At 38.0% G+C, this 18,487-nt stretch overlaps 1 long non-coding RNA gene across 5 annotated transcripts in view; it reads right to left on the bottom strand.

Moving 5' to 3' along the window:
• The window catches only part of LOC123789233 (uncharacterized), a 62,107-nt gene that overhangs the window by 25,516 nt on the left and 18,104 nt on the right, over nucleotides 1–18,487 (bottom strand). For 2 of the 5 annotated variants that reach the window (XR_015723975.1, XR_015723976.1), the window contains 2 exons: nucleotides 13,168–13,265; nucleotides 1,392–1,690 (listed from right to left, as the gene is read on the bottom strand). This is a non-coding gene — a long non-coding RNA (uncharacterized LOC123789233). Of the gene's footprint in view, nucleotides 1–1,391; nucleotides 1,691–4,633; nucleotides 4,814–13,167; nucleotides 13,266–18,487 lie in introns of all 5 variants that reach the window. The other 3 variants (XR_015723978.1, XR_015723977.1, XR_015723979.1) reach the window with 3 other exon arrangements.

The following is an 18,487-nucleotide window of genomic DNA, read 5'->3' as shown; positions in this document are numbered from 1 at the left end:
TGAATTCCAGATTTATGAATAGAATATATTGATAATGTTGATGATAGCATTTTTTAAATTACCAGAACAGTAGAACTACAAAGAATTCTAATCCCATATCTGCTTCAGATACTTAATTCTTCAATTTTAAAGGGTATACTTCCCAAACAAAATGAGTTTTCTGCCCTACTGATAGTTTGTGGATAATTTGTATAGAACAAAAACAAATGGAGGTATCAGGCATATGTAACAACCTATGTAAAGAATAAGGTTAAAGTCAGACTTTTTTTTTAGAGAGTGTTTACTCAAATTTTCATGTATCTGAAATTGTCTAATTTGAGTAAAAAGCCTTTTCTCATTTGTTCACATTATGAATTGTAATTTTTAAAAATTACATCCCTACTTGTTTATGTATTAACTTTGTGTCCTTACCAAAGAACCTTTTGTGTTTTTTTAGGTTAAGCAATATGGAATTTTCTAAAACTACATTATTTGAATATTCACATTATTTATTGCTCTTACTTTAAAAGTAGCACCTTCTTCAACCAGTTATCTTCCTTGTAGAGGCTGCTTTTAGGCAAACAGGCTCAAGCAATGGAATAGAAAGGGCCACAGGGACGACCTGGCTGAATGCAGCGGGGCCCCTCCGGTGACCCACCTCAAAACCTCAAAATATCCATAGGCCCTAACTGACCAGTGGGCTACTCAAAACCAGGCACAGTTCCCAAAAAAGGGAAGATTCCATATGTTGCCATACCTCCAGTCCCCACCCACGGCCTCCTTGCAGACAGCCTCTCTTCTGCTGTCCTACCTGCTGCTCCTTTGCAGTGTAGTCAGTAAACTTTTATCTTCTTTGCTCAGCTTTAGGTGAATTCTTCCATTTGCCCCCCATCCCCGGCTTCCACCTGATCATCGCTCCATATTTGGGACCCCTCATCCGATCCAGAGACACCCCATTTAGACACCATATTCCTTCCTAAAATACTAGCTGACTATTTTATAAGCTGTATGCCTGATTTAAAACAAAAACAAAAACACCAGAGATGCTTTTAACACCCCTGAACCGTGGAATCCCCCCATTCTTATTTCTGTGCCTTTTATTTTTTCCATAGCACCAATCACCATGTAAAATACTATATATGATTTACTGATTAAATTGTTTGTCTGAATTCACCTATACTAGAATGTAATAAACACGAGAAGAGGGATTCTTGTCTATTCTAACTGCTGCAGTATTCAGTGACTTACCTACCACTCAAATATTCATCAATGAAAAAAAATCTTCAAATAACCCAGTTTAGATTTTTACAGAATCTAAACAAATGTTTTAATATTTTCAAGGTCTTCTATTTGTAATAGTCAATATGAAAACATTGTTTAGATATATAGTGGGTGTTTCATCATTACGTTACCTGGGCGACTTCAGTGGTGGCATCTGGGACATGATGCAGAGAGGAGGCCAAACATTGCTGTTGTATTAGGAAGTCAGGTCGTTCTTTGTGTATCCTTCTACCGTAAGTCACACTGACATTTTACTGTATGAAGAAGATTGAAAGACCACAGTGATTCATTTAAATAGTCTGTATTTTGATACTATTTAAATTACCAATAATTTTTGTGTCACCTACTGTGATTGTGGTTTATATGAAGAAGTCATGTATTTGGTCTTCATCGCATTCCTGGCACCGAGGTCCTAAAACCCTTGGAATTCCTTAAGTGATAAGAACGATAAAAGTGCCTTCTGTTATTTATAACAAGCCCCTTTCAACCACACCTCACTTGATGTGAATGAGGTGGTATTTGGAGAGTCCCTAAGGATGGGGGCTGGTTGCCCGGAAACCAACTCTGTGATCAGAGGTTGGAACAGTGAACGCAACCCCTGAGATTTTTGTGGAGGGGAGAGAGACTAGGCATAGAGCTCAATTACCAGTGCCAGTGATGTAACCAGTCATGTTTGTGTAACGAAGCTTCCATAAATACCCAAAATGACATGGTTTGGAAAGCTTCCAGGTTGGTGAAGGCATCCAGATGCTGAGGGGGTGGCAGATCTCAGTTCTGTGGGCACACAAGCACCTGTACTGAGGGCCTTCTGTACCTCACCCAATGTACCAATTTACCAGGCTGCTCATCCGTGTCCTGGATAAAAAGCTGGTAAATGTAAATAAATGTTGCCCTGAGCATCCTGTGAGCCATTTTAGCAAATTACTGAATTCAAGGAAGGGGTCATGGGAACCCCAGGTTTCAGCCAGTGGGTCCAAAGTACAGCCGACAATCTGGGCTTGAAATTGGTGTCTGAAGTGGGGGCAGTGTTGTGGGACTGAGGCTTTAACCTGTGGGATCTGATGCTATCTTCAAGTAGACAGTGTCAGAATTGAGTTAAATTTGTAGGATACCCAGTCAGTGTTCACTGAAAATTGGAGAATTGCTTGGTGGTGTGCGAAAGCAAACCACCCACTGATTACTTTTTATCCCTCAAGTATTTTGCCTCTTACCCATATCTCTGATAAGAAACCAAATGCCCAGATAGGAAACAAAATGCCTTTTTAACCAGAAGGCATTCTGAAACTGGGTGAGCACTATTTCTGCTACGTTACCTGAAGTGGCTGAGGGCTGCTGGTAACTCACAAGAGACAAGGAAAAATGAGCTAATTTTATAAACCAGAAATGTGATTCTCAGATTCAGAATATTAAAAAGCCAACACTTTCTGCAAGAGCCATTCAGCACTCGGGGGGAAACTTGATCTGTAGGAATAATAATAACCTTTAATGAAAATAACCAAGTGCACCTCACAGGGGTACTAAGCTTTAATGACTCCATATTTGTGGAACCCTTTGAGCACCTCTGAAGTTATATAAGCATAAATGAATAAGTAGGGATATCATATACCATAGTTATTTCTGCATTAAATCTCTCCTGATCATTCCTTATCTTACAGGGTAGGCACTGTGTGAGGCTAATATATGAACAAAGTTATGGAAGAAATAAAGTACAAAATAATACATAGTAGTGATTTCCAATGAAATAATTATACTCTCATATTAGTGAAAGAATGGAGTCATTAATTGCACCTCTATTCCTAGGCTGTAAAGTAGGAAAATGAAAATCTGGAATAGACAATATAGAAATGATTATAAAGAATTTGAAAAAAACTAATTTTTTAATGGAGGAGACAGCTAGTATTTCTTTTTTTTTTTTTTTAAAGATTTTATTTATTTATTTAACACAGATAGAGACAGCCAGCGAGAGAGGGAACACAAGCAGGGGGAGTGGGAGAGGAAGAAGCAGGCTCATAGCGGAGGAGCCTGATGCGGGGCTCGATCCCATAACGCTGGGATCATGCCAGAGCCGAAGGCACACGCTTAACCGCTGTGCCACCCAGGCGCCCCTAGTATTTCATTTTTTATACTGAAGAAATTATAATGATAATTATCATTTTCTCTGTTTATTATTTACTAGAAATGGTATAGATTATTTTTATATATCTTCTATTCCTCCTTTCCAGTCTCCCCTCCATCACTAACATGATTTACACAATGTGATAGTACTTTTAATGTTCCTAGGTTTTAAAAAAAATCTCCACAACCCTCTTTATCTTTATCATATTTTCCAAAATGCAACACTGTGATTGTAGTATTTCCCTCATTTAAATTTAGGTAGGGAAAGATAAACTACATTGGTCCAAACAATCTCTTTAACAAGTTTTGCTCTAATACCGTGATCTCCACCAATGAAAGATTCATTTTTCTAAGTGAGTATCATCTTTTAAAATCAAAAATCCTCTGATAGTATCCTGTTGAGGAGACTGTTCTTCCCATCCTTGCTTTTTGCCTTTCCCTTAGGTGACATCACTTTCCTTAAGATAAAGGGAATTTCTAGAAGGAAGGGGAAAATAATAATAAAATAAAAACGAACACAGTTAACTGCCCTACATGCTGAACGTCCTAAATTCTGTCCCTCCGGTAGCATTGTGACCAATATATTTCTTAGACTTGTTCAACAGAGGTCTCTACCCCAGCAGCTGCTGGAGCTGTCCTTGGCCGTGTCACTCCAGGTAGGGCTAAGGGCATGTGGTCATCCAGAGACCATGTTCCACCTTCTAGACCATTCCACGGGTACTTAGGATTCTGGCTGTGTCTGTTCCACAAACCCTGAGCCCGCTTTTCAGCCCACTATATACCTCCCTACACCCCAGGGGTGATGAGACAACTGTTAGCAGGAATGTCCATGGATCTTGGATGTGAGGGTGTCCTTTGGGCACTGTAGGCGCGAGTGTGGAGTGCCCTTGGGGAGGAGGAACAGGGAAGAGGAGTGGGTGGTAGAGGGGAGAGAGCTGGAGACAGGACAGAACCAATTCCTGCCATTACTACATTACGTTGTAGAACAAAGAAAACTCTGAAAAGTCTCAAGTAGAACATGGTCTTTTAGTTTTGGGCTTCTTGCAGGACTTTTTAAGGAAGAACCCAGGAGGTGGAGTCTGGGATCACCAAGTGGTCAGGGTTCTAGGCCTGGACTGGGTGGGGTAAAGGGAAGCCTGAAAAGCCTTCAAAAAAATTTCCCCTTCACTGCCTAAGTGGCCTTGCTCCACAATGGTTTTGATGAAAAATGAAATTAATTTTGAAATTATGCTATCCATCTTAATGTTCCTTTACTTACATTAAAAAAATTGTTGTAGGGGCGCCTGGGTGGCTCAGTCGTTAAGCGTCTGCCTTCGGCTCAGGGCGTGATCCCGGCGTTCTGGGATTGAGCCCCACATCTGGCTCCTCCGCTGGGAGCCTGCTTCTTCCTCTCCCACTCCCCTGCTTGTGTTCCCTCTCTTGCTGGCTATCTCTATCTCTGTCAAATAAATAAATAAAATCTTTTTTTTAAAAAAGTGTTGTAAAGCTGTGTTTGTTTTTACAAAGGTAGAAAATATTTAACAGTTTGTTGGTCTATTTATTGTATCTTTTATGCTTGGACGGCTGGACCTGATTACCTAACAAGGCATTCATGGCTTTACTCGGTATTACTTTTGGTATAGGACTGAGAGGAAATTACTGATTCAGGTGAGTATTTTTGCAATACTTTCACTCTACAACGCAAGAAAAGGGGAGAAAGAATGGAGGAGTCTCGTGCATGCTATGAAGTTTTCTTAAAATTGTACTGCCACCCATAACAAAATGGCTCTCTTTTTCTCAAAGTTAGCAAAGCACTGATCTATATATAAAATGGAAAAATGATTAAATTCCTAATAAGTCTGCATTTATAAGTGACTATTAATGTAGAAAGTCATGATACAGTGTATTAAAAATTATTATGGAACTTTCTCTTAGGCAATAGAAGAACTTTAGAAATAACCCTTCATTTTATATGTATGAGGAAGTCGAAACCCAGAGCTTCAGCCAAGACCCCGTAATTAAATAGTGTTGGTGCCAGATTCCTAATCTCCGATCTTTGTGTTATAATCCTCCCAAATGGCTGGTCTATCATTAATACAAAATGTTCCCAAAAGCTACTTAATATCATATATGGACAATATTTCTGTTTACACTATTTTAATTCATACACGGGTCATGTTTCTGTTAAATTAGGGTAAACAGTCCCCTGTCCAACATTTCTAGATTCTTGGTTTGTTGCTTACTGGTTTAACTGGAATTAACTAACTGTTACTAAGCAAATACTGTGCAAACCTAAGGAAAACTGTATATAAAAAGTTAACTGGGTACGTATGGTGCTTAGTTCTTCATTGCAGAACTCCTCACTAGACAATGAGGGGACTGCTGAAAGAGATGTTTTCTTTTTGGGACAATATCCAACAGAAAACTTTACTCAATCCTAAAAATATGTTTGCTTTAAATCTCGGATTAGTATCACACCCAGTTCTCAGTATTTGACAAAAACGTAAATGGTTCTGTATATACTTGGCAATGGGCTGCTTCAGTTTTTTATAACATGAACAATTAAAAGGAAGCTTAACATTATTATCATGAAAAATACATTAGCGATTAAATTTTAAAGGAAAATTTGTACTCTATTTTGAAGATAATGTTTCTATTTTGTCTGCAGCAGCACTAAACATTGTGTGGGGAGGAAAGATTTCAACCTTATATGGATTTCATTTGCATGGGAAAGGAGAATGTGTCTCTTTAAAAAAAAATTGAGCTCTAACTTACACAAAATAAAGGGCTCAAATCTTAAATACACAGCTTAAATTTTTACATGTTGATTTACCCATTTAACCACTACCCTAATCAGGATATGGAACATTCTAGACCTCCCTGAACATTCCGTTGTGCCCATACCCCCAGTATTCCTTGCCACCACCACCACCAAACACACCATACTCTGATCTTGATCACTACATTAGTTTTGTTACATTTTGAACCTCATCACTGGGGTCATACATCGAGTGTTCTTTTGCATCTGGCTTCTTTCACTCAACATTAGGTCTGTCAGATTCATGCATGTCGTGTGTCGGAAATAAGTTATTTTTCATTACTGTGCATTAATTGGTAGCTCAAGGAGTATGTTTAGCATTTGTAGAAAAGGCAAATATTTTTCCAAATTGGTGATAGCAGTAAAAGTTCCAGTTACTCCACATCCTCACCTATCCTCTTTTGGTCTTTCATTTAAGCTACTCTGTTGGATGTGGAGTGGTTTTAATTTACATTTTTCTGATAACTAATATTTTGGGACTTTTTGTGTACTTATTGGTTCTTTTGATACTCTCTCTTAGGAAGTCTTTAATTCTTATTCATTAATGATTGAATGTTCTTTTTCTCATTTAATATTAGGGGTTCTTTAGGAAGTCTGGATGTGTGCCTGTTGATATATATGTATTGAGAATATTTTCTCTCAGTTTTGGCTTACCTTTCATTCTCTTAATAATTTATTTTAATAAACAGAAGTTCTTAATTTTAACAAATGTCAATAGTTTTATGGTTTACTGCACGCATATATTCAACTCTGTATCTTGTAGAGGTTTGGTTGTTTTTAGCTTTTAGATTTAAATCTGTGACCAACCTTGAAATAATTTTGTATGTGGTGTAAGATAAGAGTCTAGGTTCTTTTTTTTTTTTTTAAGATTCTATTTATTTATTTGAGAGAGAGAGAAAAAGTGATCACAAGCAGGGTGGAAGGGTAGAGGGAGAAGGAGACTCCCCATTGAGCAGGGAGCCTGATTCAGGACTCAATCCCAGGATCCTAGGATCATGACCTCAACCAAAGGCAGATGTTTAACTGACTGAGCCACCCAGGCACCTGGGTCTAGGTTCTTTAAAAAAAAAAATATATATATATATATATATATATATATGCATAAACTAGTTGACTCAACGCCATTATTGAGAAGATTGTCATGTCTCTCCCAAATTGCAGCTGAGATATGCAAGAAACAAGCACAAATACAGCATTTCCTTTGGAGGAAACTGATCTGTAAACAAAAAAACAAAAAAGAGAGAGAGGGCAGGGGGAGAAAAGAAAACCAAAAAGGGACATTCTGAAAAATGTCACTTTATCTGATATTAGGGGACATGCTAGTTTTGAATTAACAGATAAACTCTGAAAACTGTATGTAAAAATTCTAAAATAAAAAGTTTATTTTAAAATGTATGCAGAACTCTGACATGTAAGGAACTTAGAAGTCGTCACTCAGATTCTTGCAACAAGAAAAATGCTGAAAAAAACTGAAAATCATGATTTATCTTGGGTTTATCAGAGCACTGAGGTTGCAGGGCAAACCACCATGCAAAATCTCAAGAGACAGGCAAATACAGGGAATCCTGGATGAAACTAGCTTATCTGCAACAGAAGCTGAGCAGCAAACCGGTAAGAACCCTTAAAGAACCCTCACTTTGCAGAAATGCGGGATGCAGAGCAGGAACTACTTTTCTTGGGTTTTATGTACAAGTTTTATCTCCATGTTCGCTAATTTTGTCTTCTCCCTTGCTTAGTATGCTGCTCAAACTCTTCAATGTAATTAATTCTAGACACTATGTTTTGCTGTTCTGTTGTCCTAAAATTCATTATTTCATAGATTCTAAAGTTCTATAGAAATCATTAATTTTCCACTCATTTCCTCATTTTCCCCTTATCTTTAATATATTAATCACAGTTATTTTGCAGTCTTTTTCTTCAACTTCATTTCTTTAGTTATCTCTGGGTCTGAGTCTATTGACTATTTTACATCTTGAATATATACGTTGGCTTTCTTCTTCCTCCTAGTTTTTTGTCCTGATAAGGCACAGTTCTGGCAGCTTCCAACATCTCTACTCACCCCCAGCTATTTTCTGCTAGACCTCCCAGTGCTTCTTACTCTACATGCAAAGCTAATCCGTTGGCCAAAGATTAGGGGGAAATTTTTATACAGATTTTTGGGGCTTAGTGATGTACTCTGATCCTCAAATCCCAACTTACTATCCAACTCTGAACTCTGATGTTTGTTTTCTTTTCACCCAGTGAGACTGTACTCTCTAGTTGGGCTCTGTTTTCCTGAATTTTTGTGTGGAAAATCCCTCAGTCAGAAAGCCAGTGAATGTGGGGCTCACCTTACCTTCCCTTTGCTCAAAGATCAGAGGTAGCCCTATGTGATAGCTCTTCATTGACTGCAAATTGTTGTTTTTTAAATTTAGAAGTTTTTTTCCAGTTTTTATTATATTCACAATGGGAGTTTAAACCTGTTCCTAGCTGCTCCATAGTAGCCAGAACCAGGCATTAAATTTTGAAAACTAATTTATTGTAAGAAAAAAATTATTTTAATATGTATTTACAATCAGATAATAGAAGATTTTAGCTAATTTTGAAATGTTGTGTTTTATTTCCCAAACTTTTTCCCCCTTTAAATAAAGACCATAAGTTATAATGGACTAGAGAACAAGGACCCAAATTTTTAAGGATAGTGCAGAGTGTTTTCTCTGAAATATAAAACAATTACAGTAAAATGTCATTTTAAAATTAGGTCTCCTTATGAAAGATTAATTGTATGTGCTGAATACTTGGTCCCAAACTACTGAAGTTTTTCAGAAGATAAATGACTGAGCTAGTCAGGGGCCTAGCAGGGGAAAAAAAATGATACCTTCAAATTGGGTAATTTGAGGAGGGTGCCTGGGTGGCTCAGTCAGTTGGGTGTCAGACTCTGGATTTTGGCTCAGGTCATGATCTCAGGGTGGTGAAATTGAGCCCCATTGTCAGGCTCTGCACTCAGCCAGGGTGGGGGCAAAAGAGGGTATTGTCTGCTTGAGATTCTCTCTCCTTCTCCCTTTCTTCCTCTTCTCCCTTCCACTCTCTCTCTTTTTTTTTTTTTAAAGATTTTATTTATTTATTTGACAGAGAGAGAGACAACCAGTGAGAGAGGGAACACAAGCAGGGGAGTGGGAGAGGAAGAAGCAGGCTCCCCACCAAGGAGTCTGATGTGGGGCTCGATCCCAGACTGCCGGGATCACGCCCTGAGCCAAAGGCAGATGCCCAATGAATGAGCCACCCAGGAGCCCCTTCCCTCCACTCTCTTTCCCTCTCTGTCTGGAAAAAATAAATCTTTAAAAAATAAAATTGGGTAATTTGAGGAATGTATAATAAATGACTTGTTTTTTTTTTTTAAGTGTGTGGATGAAATATAGGGAAACCACAAGAAATAGTGCTATACATTAGGCCTAGTGAATCCTGGCACTAATACCACCCTTAGGACAGAAGTGGAAAGGACAAAAAGGGCTGTTTTGAGAGGAATTCTTGACAGGTACTGAGATCTAGTCAAGGGACTCCATCAACCCATGTCACCCCACAGGAAGGAAGCCAGGGAGAAAACATTCAGACTCTATTTTCCTCCCTTCATCTAACCTCCCACTGGGTCTTACCCAATTGAATCGGATGTCTTACAACAAGGGAGCTTGTTGACAAATCCAGTCTTCCAGAATACAGAGTAGGGTGAAGATAGTGTTTCTAGTTGAGCAAATAAAAACTGTCCAGCACACAAATGACAGGGTTTGTTTTTCCCTTATTAATCATCTCAGCTTGGACTTATTTTTTTCTCAAATGAGATAATAAATTCACAACACACACACACACACACACACACACACACAAACATGGCAAATCTTATCAAAGTGACAATGAATAAAGTTTCCAAAAAATGGACAGGGTCTTTGTTTTCGTTATCTGTTGAATTCTCAAGTCTTTGAACAAAGTGTGATACATAGTCGATAATAAATATTTGTTGTGTGACTGAATCTTTAACTGGAATGTAAAACAGAATAGCAAGTAGGAGTGTCTTTGGATAGACACCCTCAAATTATATCATATAGGCCAATCCTTATTTTGTCTACCCAAAAGACTGGTCCTACTGTTATAGAAAGTGTTACTTAACTTTCAAATTCTGTCTCATTATTTACCAAATTTTATTGAAATATAGCAATTTTAAAATTTGAGCTACTACTAAGAACTTTTTGAATACTTTTTAAAGTTTAAGAAGTAATGTCTTAATTGACTAGTTTATTCAGAGTAACAAAATATGAATTACTTTATACTAAAATATTATGTCCTTAAATTATTTTAATGGACTGGATCATTTGATTATTTACAAGGTAAATCACTACATATTTTCATTACATCTAAGCTTTTATTACTAAACTACAAAAATTATCAGGCTGTTGACTACAAAATTTAATTTTATTTCTTATAGTCATAAAATGATATGAAAATTCACATGAGACATGCTTATTTTATTTTTAATTGGGCATAAAGCATGTTTAAACTAGGAAGACAAATGCCTTTATAGGTCATTAAAGAGCAATGAATTTTCAGGGCTTCTTTCAAATTTAATAAGTTAGTTAAAGGATTTTTTTTTAAGAAAAAAACAAATGACAAAATATAGCCTATATTGTGAAAATATATTTTACTAAAGATGCTATCAATGGAAGGGAGGTTAAAGCAACTCTGTCTTTCCTTTTATTATCTGTGTGATACAGTTAACATATCACCAGTATTGACAAGTTGATTCTTTCTAGTAAATGATATTAAATATGAGATATTTGTTACAGCATTCATGAGAAATTAACTTTGATTGTATTAGGGTACTGAGATTTTCCATGGTTTATTCCAAGTCTACCTTGACTTATATGATATAGGTAAAATAACCTAAGAGTTGTGAAAGACAACCTAAGAGTTGTGAAAGACTTGGCCTACAAGAAACCCCATAACCATTACCAGTCACTTCCCATTTTTTCCTCCTCTTGGCACGCAGCCATCACTAATCTATTTTTGACTCTATGGATTTGCCTATTTTGGACATTTTATATAAACAGAATCCTACAATATGCATCCTTATATGAATGGCTTATTTTGCTTAGAATTATGTTTTTAAGGTTTATCCAAGTTGTACTTCATTCCTACTATGGCTGAAATATCCCATTGCACGGATACATCACATTTTGTTTATCCATTCATTAATGAATGGTCATTTGGGTTGTTTCTGCTTTTTGACTATTATGAATAATGCTGCTATAAACATTTGTGACCATGTATTTTCAGGTCTCTTGGGTCTATACTGAGAAGTGGAATTGCTGGATAATTGGTAACTTTAGTTTTAAGTTTTTGAAAAGATGACAGACTGTTTCCAAGGCAACTTGCACCATTTTACATTCCCACCAGCAATGCATGAAGATTCCAATATTTCCAAATTATTGCTAACAGTTGTTATTTTCCATCCTTTTGAATATAATCATCTTAGCGAGTGTGAAATGATATCTCGTTGTGGCTTTGATTTGCATATCCCCAATAAACCAGTGATGTTGATTATATATTCATGTGCTTATTGGCCATTTTTATTTCTTCTTCAAAGAAATGTCTCTTCAAATCTTATGTCCATGATGTAATTGGGTCATTTGTCTTTTATTGTTGAGTTGTAAGGGTTCTTTTATATTTTGGATACTAGCCCCTTATCAAATCAAATATTTGATTTACAAATATTCTTTCCCTTTAATTGGGAGGAATGAGGAAGAAAGGAGGAAGAACATTACTAACTTGTTGAAGTAAGTCAAGAAAAGGAATGGTGAGGCAGTAGTGACGGAAATAGAGAGGAAATAGGGAAATTTAAAGAGTTGTTTTCTATATTTGATAATAACAGAGCAGATGAAGGAGCTGGGCTTTGCTGTGAGACAGCATAAGCTGTAATCCTCACTCTTGCTGGCAGGGTAACGAAGTACTAGTGTTTTTAGAACATAATTGTACACACAATTTTTATTAAAAAAATGGTCCAGGGGCACCTGGGTGGCTCAGTCAATTAAGCAACTGACTCTTGGTTTTGGCTCAGGCATGATCTCAGGGTCGTGAGATGGAGCCCAGAGTCGGGCTCCATGTTCAGTGGGGAGTCCGCTTCCTCTCTCCCTCCTATGCCCCTACCCCCACTCGTGGGCATGCATTCTCGCTCTTTCTCCCAAATAAATCTAAAAAAATTTTTTTAAATGGTCCATAAATGTTTTGTTGGGTTTGGCCAGCAAACCCTGAGACAGAGAATGAAAAGGTTACTCCAGGTACGCCTGGGTGGCTCAGCTGGTTAAGCAGCTGCCTTCGGCTTGGGTCATGATCCCAGGGTGGGATTGAGCCAGGCATCAGGCTCCTGGCTCAGGGGAAGCCTGCTTCTCCCTCTCCCTCTGCCCCTCCTCCCCGCTTGTTCTCTCTTTCAAATAAATAAATAAAATCTTAAAAAAAAAAAAAAAAAGAAAGAAAGAAAAGATTACTCCAGACATCTTAGTAGGAGAAAGGAGAGGGCCCTGGGACCAGATGCTCTAGTGGCAAAAGGCCTGGAGCCAAGCTGTGTCTCCGCTTTTATTGTGAGTTTAATCAATGCACCACGTGCAAGGTAAGGAGTTCATGAAGTACGTGACCACTACAGGTGCCTGTATTTTAAACATCTACTCCCTGGATGAGAATCTGGAGCTGCAGTAAGAATCTGGCCGTTTTCAGCCAAGAAACTTTAAAGGAGGCCCGGGGTTCAGGGCGCTCCTCCCTTGCTTTTCAATTAGTCTCATCCAGGGAGGCATATACAAGTCAGATTTTGTCTATCCAGGCACTGTGAATTCCCACAATTTTTCAATCCAGATTTGCTCAAATGCTGAGGTTTGGGGGACATTTTAGAGGAACATTTTTCTGTAAAACCTATTACAAATTCTAATGAAAGTTATGTTTCTGGGAATTTTGAAAGAAAAAAATGTGTCTTGTACCTATGTTCATCTCCAGCTGGCTGTATAATCTTGGATGAATGTATTAAGCATCTTTGGAAATCCATTCTCCCATCTGTGAGACTGGGATAGTAGTTCTCCTATATGGAGTTAGAGAAGAAAAAAATAAGGAGTGGTTAAGAGCATGCTTTTGAACTTTCAAACTACCTGCATTCAGGTCATATCAGCTATGATGTGTGTAACTTTGGGAAATTATATAACTTACTGTGCTTCACTATCATCTGGTAAAACAAAGGTAATATTTAACATCACAATGATGCTATGAAGATTGAACTAATACAAATTAAACTCAGCATGGTATCTGATAAATATAATTTCCCAATAAATATTAGCTATTATTGTAAATGTTACATAAAATAATTTACGTGGAATACTGATTTTAGAGCCTGGATATAAAGGGTAATTAATACATGCTTGGTACTATCATTATAATAAGCATTATTACTTGATGTCAGAGAAAGAAAAAATGAAAAGTTGAGGATGAACACAGTTTCTAGTTTGGTAAGGATGATGCTACCATTTATTATACAAGAAAAGTAGCAAACCAAATAGAAAATAAAGACAATATTGGAGGTGCTTGATAAAACAGAGGTGCTTGATAACATGGTAGAAATGTCCAGTAGGTAACTGATCATGTTCATTTGGACATTGGTTAAAGGAAGGACTTGAAAACTACTTAATATATTTCCAAACTGAGAGTCTTTGTTATTCTAGGCTTTAGTTGGAGAGGGGGCTGATATAATGGGAAGATACGGTATAGATCCTTGGTTCACTTAGAGGAAGCAGAGAATTGGAGGAGAGAAGCCCAAGAAAGGAGCTCAAGGTAAACTGATCATAAAACTGATCTGAGAAACTAGGAAGAAAGGTGTTCTGTCTGTAAAGGGAGAACTTCAGTCATCCATCTTGGATTCACAAGCACAGGAGTGTGTGTCTAAGGAAATTAAGTGTAGCAATTATAAGTCATGAATTCTAAAGTAATTACTGCCTTTTATAACTTTTCTAGCTTTTTGTTGTAGGGAAGAGAAATATACTTAGAGTAATTATATCAGTCAGGGTCCTGGTAAGAAACACATGTACACTCAAGTTTGGTCATGAAGGAGAGTTTTTAGTCAAAGGACTTTACCATGGTGAGAGCATGGTTTAGAGAAAGCATCATGGAGTGAAGCACCATGCCTGTGCAACTAACCACAGAGGGCCTTTGCCAGCCCAAGCTTGACAGAGGCCAGGGGAGGTAGCAGTGATCGGATCCCAGAGAAAAAAGCTGTATAGAGAAGGTGGCCTCTCAGCAGACCACAGACAGCCAGGTGCTGAATATGGAAGAATGCATATCTTGACATTATTCTCCCCACTCTTTCCAATCTCCTGGTGTTGTCCCATTGGCTGAAGCCAAAGGCTGTGAGCAAGGGAATCACTGATCCCTCCTCCTGGGCTCAGTATCCTGAGGCCCAAAACAGGATGGGAAAAGATGGAGAAGACATCAGCAGGGACACTGGCAGGTGTCAGCATAGCCATGGAAGCAAAACAAAAATGAATATCTCAAAAAAATTACTCCCTCAGAGGAGCAAATTAAATCAAGTGTTTTAAAATATCACATAGTGGTTTCAGTGAGGTTTCAGCTTGGGCTCAATTTACTCTATCCTACATCACTGATATGTCCCACAACTTTTTAAATAAATCCATGGACAGGTTTAATCGGAAATTTGAAAATTACTTTAGAAAAAAAATCAATCTTCTTAATGACTACATAATAAGCCAACAGGCTTTAAAATGATGCTGCATGATAGCTGGCTTGCCATGATTGTCCAACCCCTGTGGGCTTCAATATGAGTGCTCTGAAGTGGAATGAGAGGCTGAGGAAAACCCGAGTTTCTCAATTGATTTTGATAATCTTTGAAATTAGAAATAGATGTTCTCTGACAAATAGCTTAACTGTCTCAATTTTCAGCTGAAGTCTTATTACGCTGTAGCTTTTCAAACATGCTCTGGTATTAAAGAAAAGTAGATTTTATATATACAATTTCATCTCTTTTTTAACTGTACATTATCCATAACCCATTTTCTAATTTAAAAAATCATATTCGACAATGATAATGGATACTGAATATAATAAGGATAACAATTAAGGTTTTTTACATTTCAAGTGAGTTTGGAAACTTTTTTTTCTCAGTCTCTTAACATTCTTTATATCAATCTAGCATCACAATGCTGTTCTTTCCTCACCAATGTGATAACTGTGTATGGTTTGTTTTCCACTCATGGTTGTCACTGGGGATGACAAAACAGCAAGAGACATATAACAGAACCATCTAAATTTCAAACTTACTTTTTCCTGCCTCTATTACTAGTGGCAGCTTTACCTCTTCATGATAATCAGGTCCCATTACCGCCCCCACCCCACCACCACCACTGTAGTAACTCTTTGCCTGCTTGTCTTTTGGTATTAGGAATCCAAAATATCCAGGTGGCAACTACAGCTATAGGTTTAATAACAAAACTTTGCTGTGTCTCCTGATAGAAGCATTCCATCCCCCACCCCTCCCTAGACCAGTATCTCTAATCCTACAAAGCCTAAAGTTGTGGCAGAGTTAAGCACACATTCCTCAAGTGGGTCAGTAGGAGTGATGATATGAGAGTCCACCTGTACTCCCTTGCCTGGGACTCAGCCTCACGCATTTCCAGTTTTTGAGAAAATATCACCATATAATGGCTTTTGGTTTAACATATATACTACATCTTAAAGAATAATATCCCAACCCCCAACCACTCAGGGCAGCATCCTCAGGCTGAAGCCTCAGCTGGGCATTTAAGAGGCCATTTCAAAATTTTACCAGCCTGGCAGCTTTTGGGTGATAAGTTTAGTAAAACCAGTGGGGTCCGTGGTGATGCTGTCTGTTGTACCTCCTACACCATAAAATGGTCATCAGTATCAGCCACAACTCAACTCTTTGTCCAACAGTCTTGAGGAATCTCAGTATTCTCCTTCCTTGCACGTAGAGTTACATGGATATATGTCATGGATCCCTCTGGGGACAGACTAGGAATACTAGGAATAGTAAGAATACCTACTACACCCGCCATCGTGTTATAGGGTCTTTCCTTAACAGCACTCAACATCCCTTTCACCTGGGAATGAGAAATGGCTTAGGTCTAGAAACTGGGTAGCGGATTAATGATCTTTCCATTGTAGCAGTCTTCTACTCATCTGCTCTTGATATTTTTGAGTTACATAAAATGAGAAGTGATTTCTCCTCAATCTTGCTTCTAGAACAAGCATGATACATAAACCTTACTTCTAATTGTTAACATGTGTTATTTCTTTGCCAGAGAAATTTTTCTAGCTGCTCTACTTGGCCATGCCAACTGGAATGGCACATAATTAATGCCTGCCTTCTGGTCTCCCATAACAACCTTCAAACAAGGACTAGTGGGAGTTGGTAGATAAATACTGCTGCCTCAGTGAATGAGTTTGAGATATGAGGCCATCACTGTGTATGAGACCAGGCTTCAGCTGACCACAATAAAAAATATCTTAATCGACTTTCTTTTCTTCTTTGCCTCATTTTCCCACTACCCTACAAATGGTATGTAGACTCACCTTCCAATAAACTACTTGAACTCAAATCTTTGTTTTAGGGTCGACTTGGGGTGAGGAGAAGCACAATTAAGACAGTACCGAAAGTAACACCTTGGGACACAATAATGGAATTAAATCACACACCAGGTAAATGCCAACAGGGTCCCATTGCTGGTGGCAAATAGGATGTGACTGTCCCTGGGATACTGTAGCATCAGTAAGACCTTCACCTGTGGTGAACTGGGGTGACATACAGGTGGAAAGTGATGCACAGACTTACGTAATATCACTAGCACATGAGAGAAATGGGATATGATATACGGGTTGTGGGGTTTGGTTGGTTGGTGATAATTGCCATTAAGGTATGGAAAGAAGAAAATAATGGCCTTATGTCATCCAATTCTTAAATCGGTGCATATTGAAGAAGCCTAAAAGTATTTAAAGAGACCTTTACCTCCTGTAAATTCCCTGTGTGCTGTCTCTTTCCATCTTGGCACTGGAAAAGCTTTAAAAACTGCCAGTGGATAATCACACTAAAACATAAAAGTTATGGTGATAATATGCATGAGCCAGAGTAATTTGAAAGAAAAGGTCATGTGTCAATAAATATGGCTGGGATAACACTCTTAATTCTTTATCCTTTATTATGAAAATATAAATTAATCAGTTTCTCTTCAAATAGAAACTCAAATTTGCACATACGAGAATCTTTGTAGCTCCCCTTTGCACTTGTCCTCCTCTGGGTCATTCAGAGCCTAAAAACAATGCTCAGTTTCCTTTGATTGATAGATAACACTTTGTAGCTAAAAATTGTTTGAGTTTAAACTATGTTCCCCCTAAGAAATATTTCCAGTCACAGTGAGAATATAATTCTTGTAAAGTGACTTATAATTTGACCTCAGAGCCTCTTCACAACAAAACTACACTCTTAAATTGCAGTATGGTGAAAACTGATGGCCTGACAATTTGCACCGGGTAACTGAGGATTAGGCCTGTTTTTAAATTTTATAACAGCATTTGAATCAGTAAAAGTTAATGCTGGAATCACTATACTCGTAAAAGTCACAGCTAGTTTTTATAAGTTTTAACATGTGTTCTAAAAAAGAACGTGTCTCCTTAAGATAGCACAATTTATCATAGTGACCAAGTGTTTCTTAACCATGTTCTTTTAACTTTTAAAATCTTGTGTCAATCTATGGTTTAAATAGAACGATAATGCTCTGTTGATTCCCTCATGAATCTACCAGGCGTTTCTGATCACCTCCTATAGAAAAGGAATGATGATTGGTGCTAGGAGCTTATAATGGAGCATAAAAACAGAGACAGCTAATATATACTCAAGGCTCTAGGAATGGAGATACTCAAACTGCCTAGAGGAGTCAGGAAATAACTGTTAAGGAAATAAAACAAGCCAGAACTACAAGGGTTAACAAAAATTAGTCTGTGGTTTTTCAGAAGTTCACTGCAAAGTAGTTCAGCCTGGTGGCATGGGGGACAGAGAAAAAAGCCTGGGGGGAAAGAGGACACTGAATACTAGGACAAGATCCTGGAAGATGGCCTACTGTGGCAGGGGGCTGGGCTATGGTAGAGTCTTCATTATTCTCTTGTTCTTGCTGAGGTACCTTGGCCAGTCCTTCCTGCCACCACAGGGGTCTTCCCTTCCATCAGCTTCTAGGGATCACTTGAAGAGGTTTCCTTTCCCTTATATTTGGATATTGAAATATGGGT

The sequence above is a fragment of the Ursus americanus genome, chromosome 3 (genome assembly GCF_024610735.1).
Source record: "Ursus americanus isolate L20-20 chromosome 3, mUrsAme1.1.p, whole genome shotgun sequence".
Lineage (NCBI taxonomy): Eukaryota > Metazoa > Chordata > Mammalia > Carnivora > Ursidae > Ursus > Ursus americanus.
This window is presented reverse-complemented; position numbering and strand designations above follow the sequence as displayed.